Here is a 12,329-nt window from a genome sequence, read left to right on the forward strand (position 1 = left end):
ATAAATATTGATATGGGCAAACTAGAAGACTCCTCAATAACTAGGAAAATAAATTACTCAGGAAGAAGCTACTATCTGTAAGTTTTTCTCGAAGACCTTGCTAAACCGACTAAACAAAACATCTTCATAGCAGACGCTTTCTCTTAAGCCGGCCAACCTCGAAACTCACATAATTTTTCACGTCTCACTTGCTTTCCTGTGATACTAGCCTCACATTGCGGAGTATGGGGCACATAATTTCCCTATAAGCAATATTTATGCAAACAGCTGCACGACTTTCTCCGAATTCTGGCGTAGTGCCGCGTCGATGGTGCCGGAGTAGGTGACGCGTGAAGGGTCTGAGGCGTGGCTTTATAGTTTTCAGTGAGACGATTGTTTGAGTGGAAATGGATTTAAACCAGGGGATGTAGGGCAGGAAGCGAGCAGAGCGAACAAGGCAGACAAATACATTCATTGAATGTCACACAGTGGGACCACCTATCACATAGTCGGTCAAAAAGGCTACCACAAAAAGCTTCGACGATAAATTCATTGTAATTTAAATCTGGAAATAAAGGTAGGAATTGAGTATTAATTTGTTCACTGAATTTTTAATTCCATCAACTTCTTCAGCAGTGCGAAAGACGGCGTAAAAGAATTCAGAGGGTAATGATGGTCCATGTAAGTATGGATTTTTTTATAGAAATGAATGGATGAATCGCGGAGAATAAGTTTTAAAAATAGTTAAACTCTATTAGCTACGTTAAATTGTGCAGCTGAGATTACTTTGCTGAAAATACATGCAGCAAAATTAATTTAATTTAAAGCAATTTCTTCACCCCTAAAACATAACAAATAATTTTAGTCAACCAGAATACTCCAAGAAGTAAACCAAGCGATATATAATATGCAAAAAACACCCACCCACTTAGCTATGAAATTAAGGAAAATATTTCATTCTTAGTATTACTGGACACTCCAGTCCAGTTATACTAAGAATTCAGTATTCACCTTCCTTGCAAGAGATTTTTCATTACCATCTACAGAACTTGATTTTTTGACTTCAGTCATTGGTTACCCTGTCATATACAAGGTGTGCGTAGGATGAAAAGAAGGAATCCCATTAAAAAGAACCGAGAACACAATTTTCATTTCTTCCAATGGTGGTATAATATTTTTTGCAGGTGACTGACAATTTGAGTGATTTTCAGTACAAGAGAAAGTTTGAGGGAAACTCGGCGTCAGTGTTTGCCTTTAATGGAATAACCCGGAGTAACCATGCCTTAACGCCCACACGAGGGACGGAGTGTAATGCACAATCTCCTTACAACAAAAAAATGGCTTCTAATTGAGATTTTCCCTACCACCAAGTGACGTTGCGGGTTGAGGCTAAAGGCGGCTAAGGGTCCCACCTGGGGTAGCTTATTTTCCATAGATGAAATGGTAATGTTTCGAATAGTAACGGTTTTCGAATCAGTACAGGAGAAAAGAGCCCCGAAAACTCAAACTTTCCCTTAATTAGCTTAAAATTTCACTTAATTCTTTGGAAAATAGTAATGAAACAATCCTCAAGAGCTGTTACAAGCTTTGAAATTCTCAAAATTTTCGTTACCCGTCGGATCCCCACCACTGCTGGGAAGTTACTTTCTAGGACCCCAAACTAGCCCCTCTCTTGCCCGTATCCTGGATATGCCATTGGCCGCGTTGTGAATGCAGTATCCCCTTAAGTGCTACTTACACTTAACTATCTCAACCTACCCACTCGTAGGATTTCACTAAAGGGAGCGGGAAAAAATAATAAATATGCTGTTGGATTAATAATTAATAATTATGACTTCCAGCAAATTTATGAATGCAGTTATCGTGAAAATATTATAAAATTGACTAATGAAGAAAACAGAAAACCGTGGCGTGCAATATTGAATGTAAATGCGTCAAAGTACTATACCCAAATCGGAGCCAATCTAAATAATTGAGTGAGATACATCAAGAGGCCATCCAAAGGTAAATCCAATCCAATGTTTTAAAAAGTCCAGTTTTAAAACTTTACCCATCTTTAATAAGCGTTTTAGCCAGTGCAAATAAAATAGAGTATTTGTAAATATGATGCCGCATATTACTAACTTATGTTAACACATGCTGAGATAATATATTAATCATAAAATTAGGGGAACAAACTTTAAAATAATTCTGAAATAAGATCACAGCGAGAATCTACGGACAAATAGAAAAGAGTAAAGAGAGAAGTGCCAAATTAGAATTTATCAATAGTAAAAATGCAACTTGAGATTGAAAGGAAATAATAGTATTTCAAACTTCCACCGCGTTGCAATTGAGATATTCTCGCGGTTGAGAGAAGATTGGTTAATGACCTGATTACCTGTCCAACCATCCCAACATCAAATTTCAATGACTACCAAACCCCGTTTACTAAAACTTACTCGCTTTATACTACAATTTGCATATATGCCAAATGCTTGGCCACATTGGAAACAGCAGCTTTATGTCGGTTAACACTTAACAAGAATGTTTTTTTTTACAAATATGCCGGTGAAGTGTGCAATTAAATAAGACAGGTATTTTTTTATTATCATCCAGGTCGAGAGCAAATGGAAATTAGTTGAAAACTCTTTACTCTCCCAATTACTGCCTCAATTACGCGATTCGCAACATTATTTCAATACGACCCCTTTAAACAAAACAGAATACAGACACTCCATTTTACCGAGCGTGTAATTATTACAAAACCCCGCCAGCTTTAATTAGCGCACTATTTAAATATCGCATTTAATTCCATTGGCGGCTCGGAGATGGGACATCGTGATTATGGATCACTCATTATGATTAAATTTTGGTTACGATATGAAACATTTCATTATAAAAAGTTTACTTCTTTTCTTGATGGATAATATCTCTCACGAGCTCGGAATGGCGATTCTTTCGAATAAAAGCAAAAAAATTGAAATGACGACCACACCGCAGTTCACTGACAAATGGCTTTTCATTAACGGAAATCACGAAAAATAACAAGCAACCGGGAGTAATCTCCGCGCAAACGTTCGTTAGCCATTACAACAGCACTTTCATTATATTGGGAATCGCCACTTCGTGCTTGACGAATCTAATCTGCTCATGGATATAGTTTGGCGGTCTATACAATGCATGCATGAATATTGGGGCTTCCGTAATGAAAACACTGGATTTCCTGCCTGGATCAGCAAGGATACTGTTTTTGTTCTTCTCCACCGTTTAGATGGCAGTGATATCTAAAACCCCGGCACAGAGGTTAATTCTGCGGAAAATTCTCTCTTCAAACAACATCGGCGTAATTTGATCTGGAAAACCAAATTCCAATTATCTCCTACCTATGAATTCTACGGAAAATAAAAGGACTCTGCCGGAATGGCCGAAACCATTTCCTGTTTCCCCTTGATATGGGTAAAAGCAAGAAACTACACAATGAACTGCATACTCCCCGGCACCTCATCCTAGCCGGCAGCAGTATTTGAGCCAAAACACACAAAGGGTTCACCCTCAGAATGTTTCGCTTCATATCAAGCAGAGACCGTCTAAATTCTACATTTAAGGAAAGTAAAGATAGGTTCTGAAGCTTGTTAAAAATATGTGAAGAGGAATGTAGGAAAGATAAATTTAATGTCTTCTAACGGAGAACGAACAAAAAGATGAAACATTAAATATCGGCATTACGATGACAATACTATCGAGATAACAAGGATAGTATCAAAGTATACACCTGAAATCAAACTCCTCCCATTTTTTTCTAAAAATTTGGTCAGAGATTTACTTTCCCATGTACTTTTGTACAGCATGTTCATTTTAATTTATTCTTCATTAATCTTTTGCCATTTCGTCTGATCTTTTCAACAAAAATCACCCAAAATCGCTTCTTAAAATTCAATAATAAACAAAAAGTTAGAATTGAAAAAGCAGATAGATGGCACCTTTTCACAGGTTTATCATTTAAAGTACGACACGTTTCAACCGTCAGGTTATAATCAAGTACTAATACAGTATTAGTTCTTGATGATGACCTGAGGGCCGAGACGCGTCTTACTTGCAATAATAAACCTGTGAAAAAGTGTTTATGTAATTTCTATGTTCTTACAATAGTAATAGGATGTCACTCCACTGCCTGCTTCGATTAATTTTAAACAAAAAATTATTTATGCTCGAGTTTTCGAGAAAGGTTCTCAGATAATCCGAGTCTTTAAACTTTTAAATATTTTCAGTTCACAAAGATTGGTAGAATTATGTTTCATTATTCTTCTAATAATTTATTGTAACACACTAGAAATTTTATATCGATCCAAAGATTTGATCTTTGGATTTTCCATTTTCAAAGAAAAATCTTCCAAAATCGTTGGCACATTAATGGCTGGTCCAGGTTTCGCTAGTAATCACGCCCTCCTTGGTTCCTATGTCTCTAGAGTGAGTGTGTCCCTTCCTTCCCGCTCCCATTCCTTCTTTCCTCTTTACAGTTTGGTGGATTAAAGCCGAAGAGGCTAGGTAGGTACCACCACTCAAAGTGTCATTGCGTATGCGTTTGTGCGATCATTTGTCAATAATCTCACCTCATCAACTTAACTTTAATCATATTTTTTTATTGTCCTCACTGACATCCCTTTCTATTCAAATTTATTCATCACCAGACTTTCAAGACTTCACCGCAGACCACTTTTTCTCATTACACCAAAGTACTAGTTGTATCACATACAATATCTTATACCCGATCCTATATTTTCACTTGGCCAAACAATATACCTACGCACTTTGACAGCATACTTATAATTTTTAATTTTTGATAAATCTGATATTATTTAAAGCTCATGCCTTTTTTAACGAGGCAAGCTCATCAGTTTAATGTATTTTCACTGGAGTTGCATTCATAACGTATTACAACTAGTTCCAAAATTGTACCAATCTACAGTATCAGTTTAGATTCACGACAAGATTAGAGGACACAAATAAAACATTAAATGTAACCCGCATCTTACCTATAATATATCTACAGCATATTTCTTACAAGATCCTAATAATGAATAATCCACACGTAAACCTTAATGATGGTGTATTATTATTCCCGGAGTGGCGCATCCGTGTTGACGCGGATTAGAGATAAGGCAACCACCAGTAGGTAGGTAGGATGAATACAGGAAGCGAATAGGAGCGTATTACGTGGAGTAAGAGGCAGCCTCTAGAGGCTCGCGAGGTCATTGAGTAGGGCTGACGGCCGTCAATGTTGGATGCAAAGTTCCACGGATAAAGCGAAAACCATATTAAGATGCATGCAGCGTGTAGACTTATATTTCATTCATTAGTCGATACTAAATACGCGTCTTCAAACCGACTTTTCCAAGGGTGGTAACTTCAATGAAATGGAAAACGCGTGAAGATACTTAGTGGACTGTACTAACAAACAGAAATGGTTCACATCACAGAATATATGCTTCTCGGTTGATACCACGCCGAACACTGCACTCCTTGTCTATATGTCTCTGAGCATGCAGCCCTCGCACCATGTCAAGTCACCCTAGGGCCTCCAACCTCGACCCCACCGAAGGCTCCCACCCCACGCCTCCCCTCATACATCTATCATCGCGACCTTCACTCACCCCATCCCTAAGGTCCAAACATTCTTGTAGAGGTGAAATGAAACCAAAGGGAAAATTTGTCTCGCAGTTACGTCATTCTTTAGAATTCGTTTATGTTTCTTAATAAGACATACCAATATGCACTGATTTCTAAAATATCAATTCATAATTTGAAGAGCCAAACTTATTCTAGTCGTTAATATGGATTGTATATTCCATATGCATAGTTTCTAGGCCGCCAGTTGGCGACCTTATAAGGGTACGGAAAAGGGCTACTGTAGTTAATATCACAGAAAATGTCTCTGAAAATCGAACTTTAGCCATGCCGCTGGCCTTAGATAGTGAAAAAGAGGTAATCAATACCATAAATAGGCACATTAGATATCCTAATTGTCCTATATCCTAATAGATGCCAATTGGTTTTAAGATTCCAAGTCAAGTTTCTCTACGGCTTCACCTAAATGCCTTTTTGCCCAAAAATTATTTCGCTGGCCAAGATGTGGAAAAGTCTGCAATATGCATGAGCGGAGGACATGAGATGGAATTTTTGCGCCAAAATATGTCTATTCCATCGTATTTGGATTGAAATCACATCGCTCTGACGACTCCTCCAATAAGGCGTGGGAAAGCATTACCCAGCAATGAGGACTGACATGCGAAAAATCAAGAAGAATTGTAGAGGATGTATTAATGAGAAATCAGAAAATCCTTTCATTTTAAAGCAACAATTATCATTTCCACGTAATTGACCGGAAATATTGGAATATATGATATACACAATGGAATTGAAAATGCAGGATTAATTACGAGAAACATCGAAGCACAGAAACGGGTTCTCAGTTTTGCTAGCTGTTTACTGAAGTTTTACGAGCGGAAACATATTAATTCCCCAATGAATATTCAAATTCACATAAAAAATCAACCGCTTCCGCGTTTCTCTAGCCTGGAAAAAGGAAATATAAATTAGCCATCCCATATCTCAAAGTGCTCAACTAAGTAAGAAATAATTGAGGCATAAAGGAACATAATTCATATTTCCGATCTCTCCCATCCATCCACGTAGGTACCCTTTTGTAATAACAAATTAATTTACGGACCTAGGAGCATGTATTTTATTTCACTCGACTCCTGCTCTCCCACCCATCCGCGGTAACCAGTGTTCTGTTTACCCTACTCCCAGCTTAATTAGAATTTAGCTATTTTCCCCCACACGATATTGAATTTCGTGCATAGGCAGGGAATTTAAAAGCACACGCCTCATTCACTCTCCTGGCATTCCAATTAATTGCAAGCATGTGCCATTTGTCGAAAAACAAGCGGCTATGAATGTGTGCGAGGTAAAAAAAAAAATTAATTACGCACAACTCTTTTGTCTGCGACGCATCCGAAACCTTGGTTTTATGTTACACGCTCAGTGCATGGGAGCTTAAAATTTTCATGAATGCGTCTCCGGCCTTCAATCACCACTGCTCTCTCTTCCCCCATCAAAAATTTCCAGCCCTCCCGCATTCGTTGACGCACGGGTCATTGATACATAATCACTCGCGGGAGCAAAAATAATAATTTCGCCGTAGGAAAAATGTTTAATATGAATAATTCCGCATTCAGATGCCTCACGTGAAATACTTCATACGTGAAGCCTCTGATTAAATTTTCGAAATATGAATACGCCCGCGGTACGAGGTAATTCCAGGATGATGCAAAATTGGCGAATGAAAAACAAAATCTCAGTAAATAAAAGAGAATTTCTTTCTCGGTTCGTGACATATTGCAACACACATTTCAGAAATCTGCTGCATTAGAGGAATGGAAAAGTATGAGAGAATCCGCGACGTTTTGTTCCGTCACTGATTGAGCATGGCAAATGAGATTCCTTGTAGCGTGAAAGCTGGAATTGCAAGGGACGAGACGGAAAATGAAAATATTTCGGTTTACCCCGGAAATGATGACGAATTTTGTACAATAAGCAACATATCGCATTCCATGAAATTTCATGGGCATTTTTTTATGGCTAATAGAAATTTGGCTTATTAGGTATAATCAACGAAAAAATATACCTTTACTAGTACTTGAGCTGATTTTTAATGCGATTTTAGTGCTCCTTTTTTACCAATTTTATTTGATTTCAAAATAGAAATATCGGAATCTACGCGTAGGCACAGTGTTTATATTACAAAAATTTATCACAAATGCAAACAGTTTCTTTACCTTGCAATTTTTCTGTTTAAAGTAAAAATAACCTATCCATTGTTTTAGATGGGGATACACTGGAATCACCTGAAGTATTTGGCGTAATTGCTATTGACATTCATTATTGTCACAATTAGATAAATATATCAAAAATTGATATGCTTTTCCAGATTTGATTAGGAAAAACTAGGAGTTGCAGTCCACAAATTGTAAAGATATACATATCGAATAATTTTATACATTACACGACTTCGGATTTTATAGAGAACTGCATCAACTCAATTATGATAAGTATCAAAATTTTACTTTTTATTAATGAAAATAAGGAGAAAAAATTATATTATAATATCTAAATGGAATAGGTTGAGAGAGATGATAAATGCTGCGTAAAAGCGTACTTTTGATAAGATATCGAAATAATTTCTGTACGATTTGTAAGCATTTTACGATTCACATTATTTCTTCAAATTTATCCAAACAAAACAATATATTTTGAATTATTCTCCAATATTTGTCATATATTCTTACAGTTTCCTTAGGCGATCATAAACTTTTATATTAATGTCAAATTCAATCATGAACGGAAACGAATCTCTCCCCTAACCATTGCTGTCACGTCCTATTATATTAATTCTGTGACCTCAATGGGAGCAATTTGGGATGATGTTAGCAAATCATATTTGACTCCTTAGGCATAATTATTTATACTCATTTTCGTTCCACTTTGCACCACGGCACCAGGGAGATATTTCTGTTCATATCTCAAGCTTTGCATGTCAAGGCTTAGACATAAAGGCACCCTGGCAATGAATACAAGTAAATCAATCGTTAACGTCAATAGTAAAAACCATAGTTTTAAGATAATTCAGATGTGGTAACAATAGTTTAAAATACAGTATACAGTGTCACAGAAATTATGAATGTAATTCAATGAAGTATAACATTAATAAATTCTGTTAAATATTGGCACAGACGTAAGTTCAATCGTGCTAGTAATAGGCGGTAATACCGCGCAATTAAATTGATGGAGTAATTGCGGTTTCAAATCAATGCACAAATTTTCTCTTCGGGTAAATGATATTCAAGCTGAATAAAAAGAAATGAAAATACGCGATTGAGCAATTATCATGGACAGTTCTAAATATTTATATTTTCTGAAGGGATAAAATGCAATTATATGAACCACAAATAATTTTATCTCTGTCTATATAATGTTCTAATGCACCGTTGATCTCAAGATATGAAGTGATACTACCTTGCACTTTTCCACATAAAACTTAATTTCAACTGAGTCAACATGTTTCAATACACTGTAGAATTATCAAGACTGAAAGTAATAATAAAAAAACTCAAGTCTTGATAATGCAGGAGGGCAGTAAAACATGCTGACTAAAGTGAAAAATTTTATGTGGAAAAGTACAAAGAAGTATCACTTCATATCTTATAATGAATCTCCACAAAGTACCTGCTTCTTCTATTCAATGTACCGTTGATCTGTATCACCGTTGGCCCTTGTTTATAAAGGTTATCACCATGCATGAAAATGAAATGCTAAAATGATACCCGCAATTTTTTAACAAAGCCTATCACAGAGGGTAAAAAAATTTCGTATTAAATGATGTTGTTAAAATGGTTTTGACCAATGCATTGGAATACGTGAATAAACAGGGGCCATATATTATTAATTTCCAAAATGGTGCGACTAAAACGTTTGTTTCCATTTATTTTAATGGCAAGTATATTTTCTGGAACTAAAACAAAAAATACTTCTCTTCCCCTGGGTAGTTTTGCTTCCGCGGCCTCTATAGTCGGTATATTGGTAACGATTGCCTGCATCACAGCGGTCATCATTACTTCACTGTGGTAGCCTCACTTTTTCATACAATCGAGCTACGAAATTTTATTCAGCTTCAAAAACTCTGCACTTCATTTTTAGTGAAGACTGATGATGATACAATACCCATATTTTGTTTTATCAAGAGCTGAGGTTACTTTCAAACTCGCTGTTCCATGAGAACTGGTTCCATGCGTGGTCCTCATAGACTATTTGCGTTCGTTTTCTTTCTCGTTCACCTTATTAAGGGCAGGGATAGCGAAGTTCCCTCCCGTAGTGCCCGAAGGGACTCTCTGGCGTAGGGAACGAAACGGGTGAAATAGTGGCAGCCAGTTGGTTCACGGGGAAGGGAGAGGGGAGAGCGGATGCAAAAGCCAGCGTATATCTGTTCCTGCCGGAAAGAGACGGGTGTATCTAGCATATACACATGTGTGTCTCGTAGGTATGTGCTCCCACTCGACGTGTTTGTTTAAATGCGAGCTGTATACCTACCTGAGCATGAGAATGTGTTCGTGTTTGTAGCGACGAAGGTGAGTCTGTCGTATGTAGGTCAGCTGCATGGCTATCCCCCATGGTGGCGGCAAAGGGGGCGGGGGGTCGTCGTTGTGTAGTCCTGCCACCCCTGCCGCCCCTGGGGCTGAGGGGTCGTGACATGCGGCAACGGGGTTGATACAGGCATTTTTCAGGGTTGGTGGGGTGTAAAGGACGCGTGGAGGTGAGGTGACACCAGTGTATTGACGGAAAGGTGAGACTATGGAGGCGGCAAGGCCATCCGTGGCTCGGAGGTGACAGGAGCAGCCCTCTGCATGTCTCACGGGAACGCAACCACAAAGGAGAAGCAATATTGAATATTAAGTTCCGTGTTTTCCGATTGGTGATATCTTGAAGCTAGAGTCCATGTTGTAGGGATTGCGGCTCGATTATGGGTAGAATATAATGCATGGTAAAACAAAAGAGTGAGTTAATACTATTAGCAACATGAGATTGGGCACATCAAATGAAGTAAATGCATGAGTAAGTAATTCCATGTTTAAACCTTTGAACAGTAAGTCAACGGCAGCCTAGGTGGCGGCGGGTTAAAAGTCCTCGCCGAACATACCAAATGTCGAGGGTTCGAGTCCCGCCTAGGTAAGTTGTCCCTATCGAGGGGATGACTCTTCGTTTACGAATAGTTGTTTATTTTTACGAAAACATCGATTGAAAGGCCAAATAGTGGTTTTCGGTGGTGTGGCAATATATTAAAAAATTAAATAAAGTGATGGACTGATTTTCTTTTAAATCATTCACTACATACCATGTCATTTTTCATAATATGTCAAAAACATTTACTGAGTTTAGAAGGTGGACCACGCTAGAAAACGCAAGCACAGGCGATTCATGCAAAAAATACAAGGGAACTGGTGTATCAGTTAACTTTCCGGAATACTCAGAGCGAGGGATATTTCACATTCTTTACCTACTAAGACAGATCTATATTTACGAAGGTACCAAGAATAGTTACAAATCCGGGTTATTTTATAGGGCTTTAAGGAGGATCAATATCCCAGCTCATTTAAGGGATCGAAAACTTTCCTAGCATGCGATAGTACAGATATTATATTCTAGCCATCTGAGCCTCCTTGAAGCGCGAAACGCGAGTCGTCTCAAGCTAAGCCGACAATTCTATTTAATTGCGCAGAAATACGGGTGAAAATTATATTTTTTTATATATGGCTTCATGGTGCCATTATAAAACGCACGTATTAACGATAGCTTCATGTCATCCAATAAAATTAAGATCTTATTCCTCAAATTGTTGTGCATATGAATATTTCCTTCCCAATCAATTAAATGGATATCAAAATGAAATATTACCTTTTTCAAATGCACAGTTGAATAGCAACTTGTAAATAAATAAAAATTCATGTATTCCGTCATAAATATTACGATAATTTTCTGTTTGTGTTTCGGTTATCGCTCATTGTAAACCACTAAGCAAAAAATATGTTTACAGATACATTCCTGCAAATGGAAATGTTCCGTCCGCGCCGCAGGCAAGAAAAAAGATGTTACTTCACAGAATGACGTCTTTCAACACATTTGAGTGCGGAAAATAAAAGCCGATATTTTCACCGCGGCTTTGAAAGAAATTCTACACAGTTACTTTTCTCAGTGAGGATTCATCAAAGAAATCAACGAATATACCTAGAAATGTTTCATTTTTATAAGGCGATCGCGCTGTGTAAGGAAGAGTAGTCTCCAAAAATATTTAATATTCGGTCAGAGAAAGCTAGTTTGGCGACATAAAGGTGAAGGGGTGAAGGTGAGGCCAAGCGTCACTCGGGAGTTGCCACTAGCGTCCCGCACTCCATCCGATTCGTCCAGCAGTTGCCTCGGGTGCGGCTCCGACCTCTTGCTTCCACACCAAATACTTCCCATCCACTGTCGGGAGAGAAAAAAAAGATAAATGTGCCGCGCCTCACCTGTCGGGTCTGGCGCCGCCTAGACGCGAATCAGTGCCGTGAATCAATGCAACGAATTTTTCAGATGTTACTGGGGATGACGTGTCCTTGGTATGGCAATGCTGCCGAGTTTTTTTTTTTTTACTTTCCCGGCAGACGTCAATCTGCACGCGCGCCGGGTTGCTGTAGCTCTCCGCTCTCCTGACTGTTTTAAATGAGAAATACCCCTTTTTATAGGTCTAATTTACTTTCATATATAATTTTTTTTTAAAT

Source organism: Ischnura elegans, chromosome 4, assembly GCF_921293095.1.
Source record: "Ischnura elegans chromosome 4, ioIscEleg1.1, whole genome shotgun sequence".
In the NCBI taxonomy this organism is placed as follows: domain Eukaryota; kingdom Metazoa; phylum Arthropoda; class Insecta; order Odonata; family Coenagrionidae; genus Ischnura; species Ischnura elegans.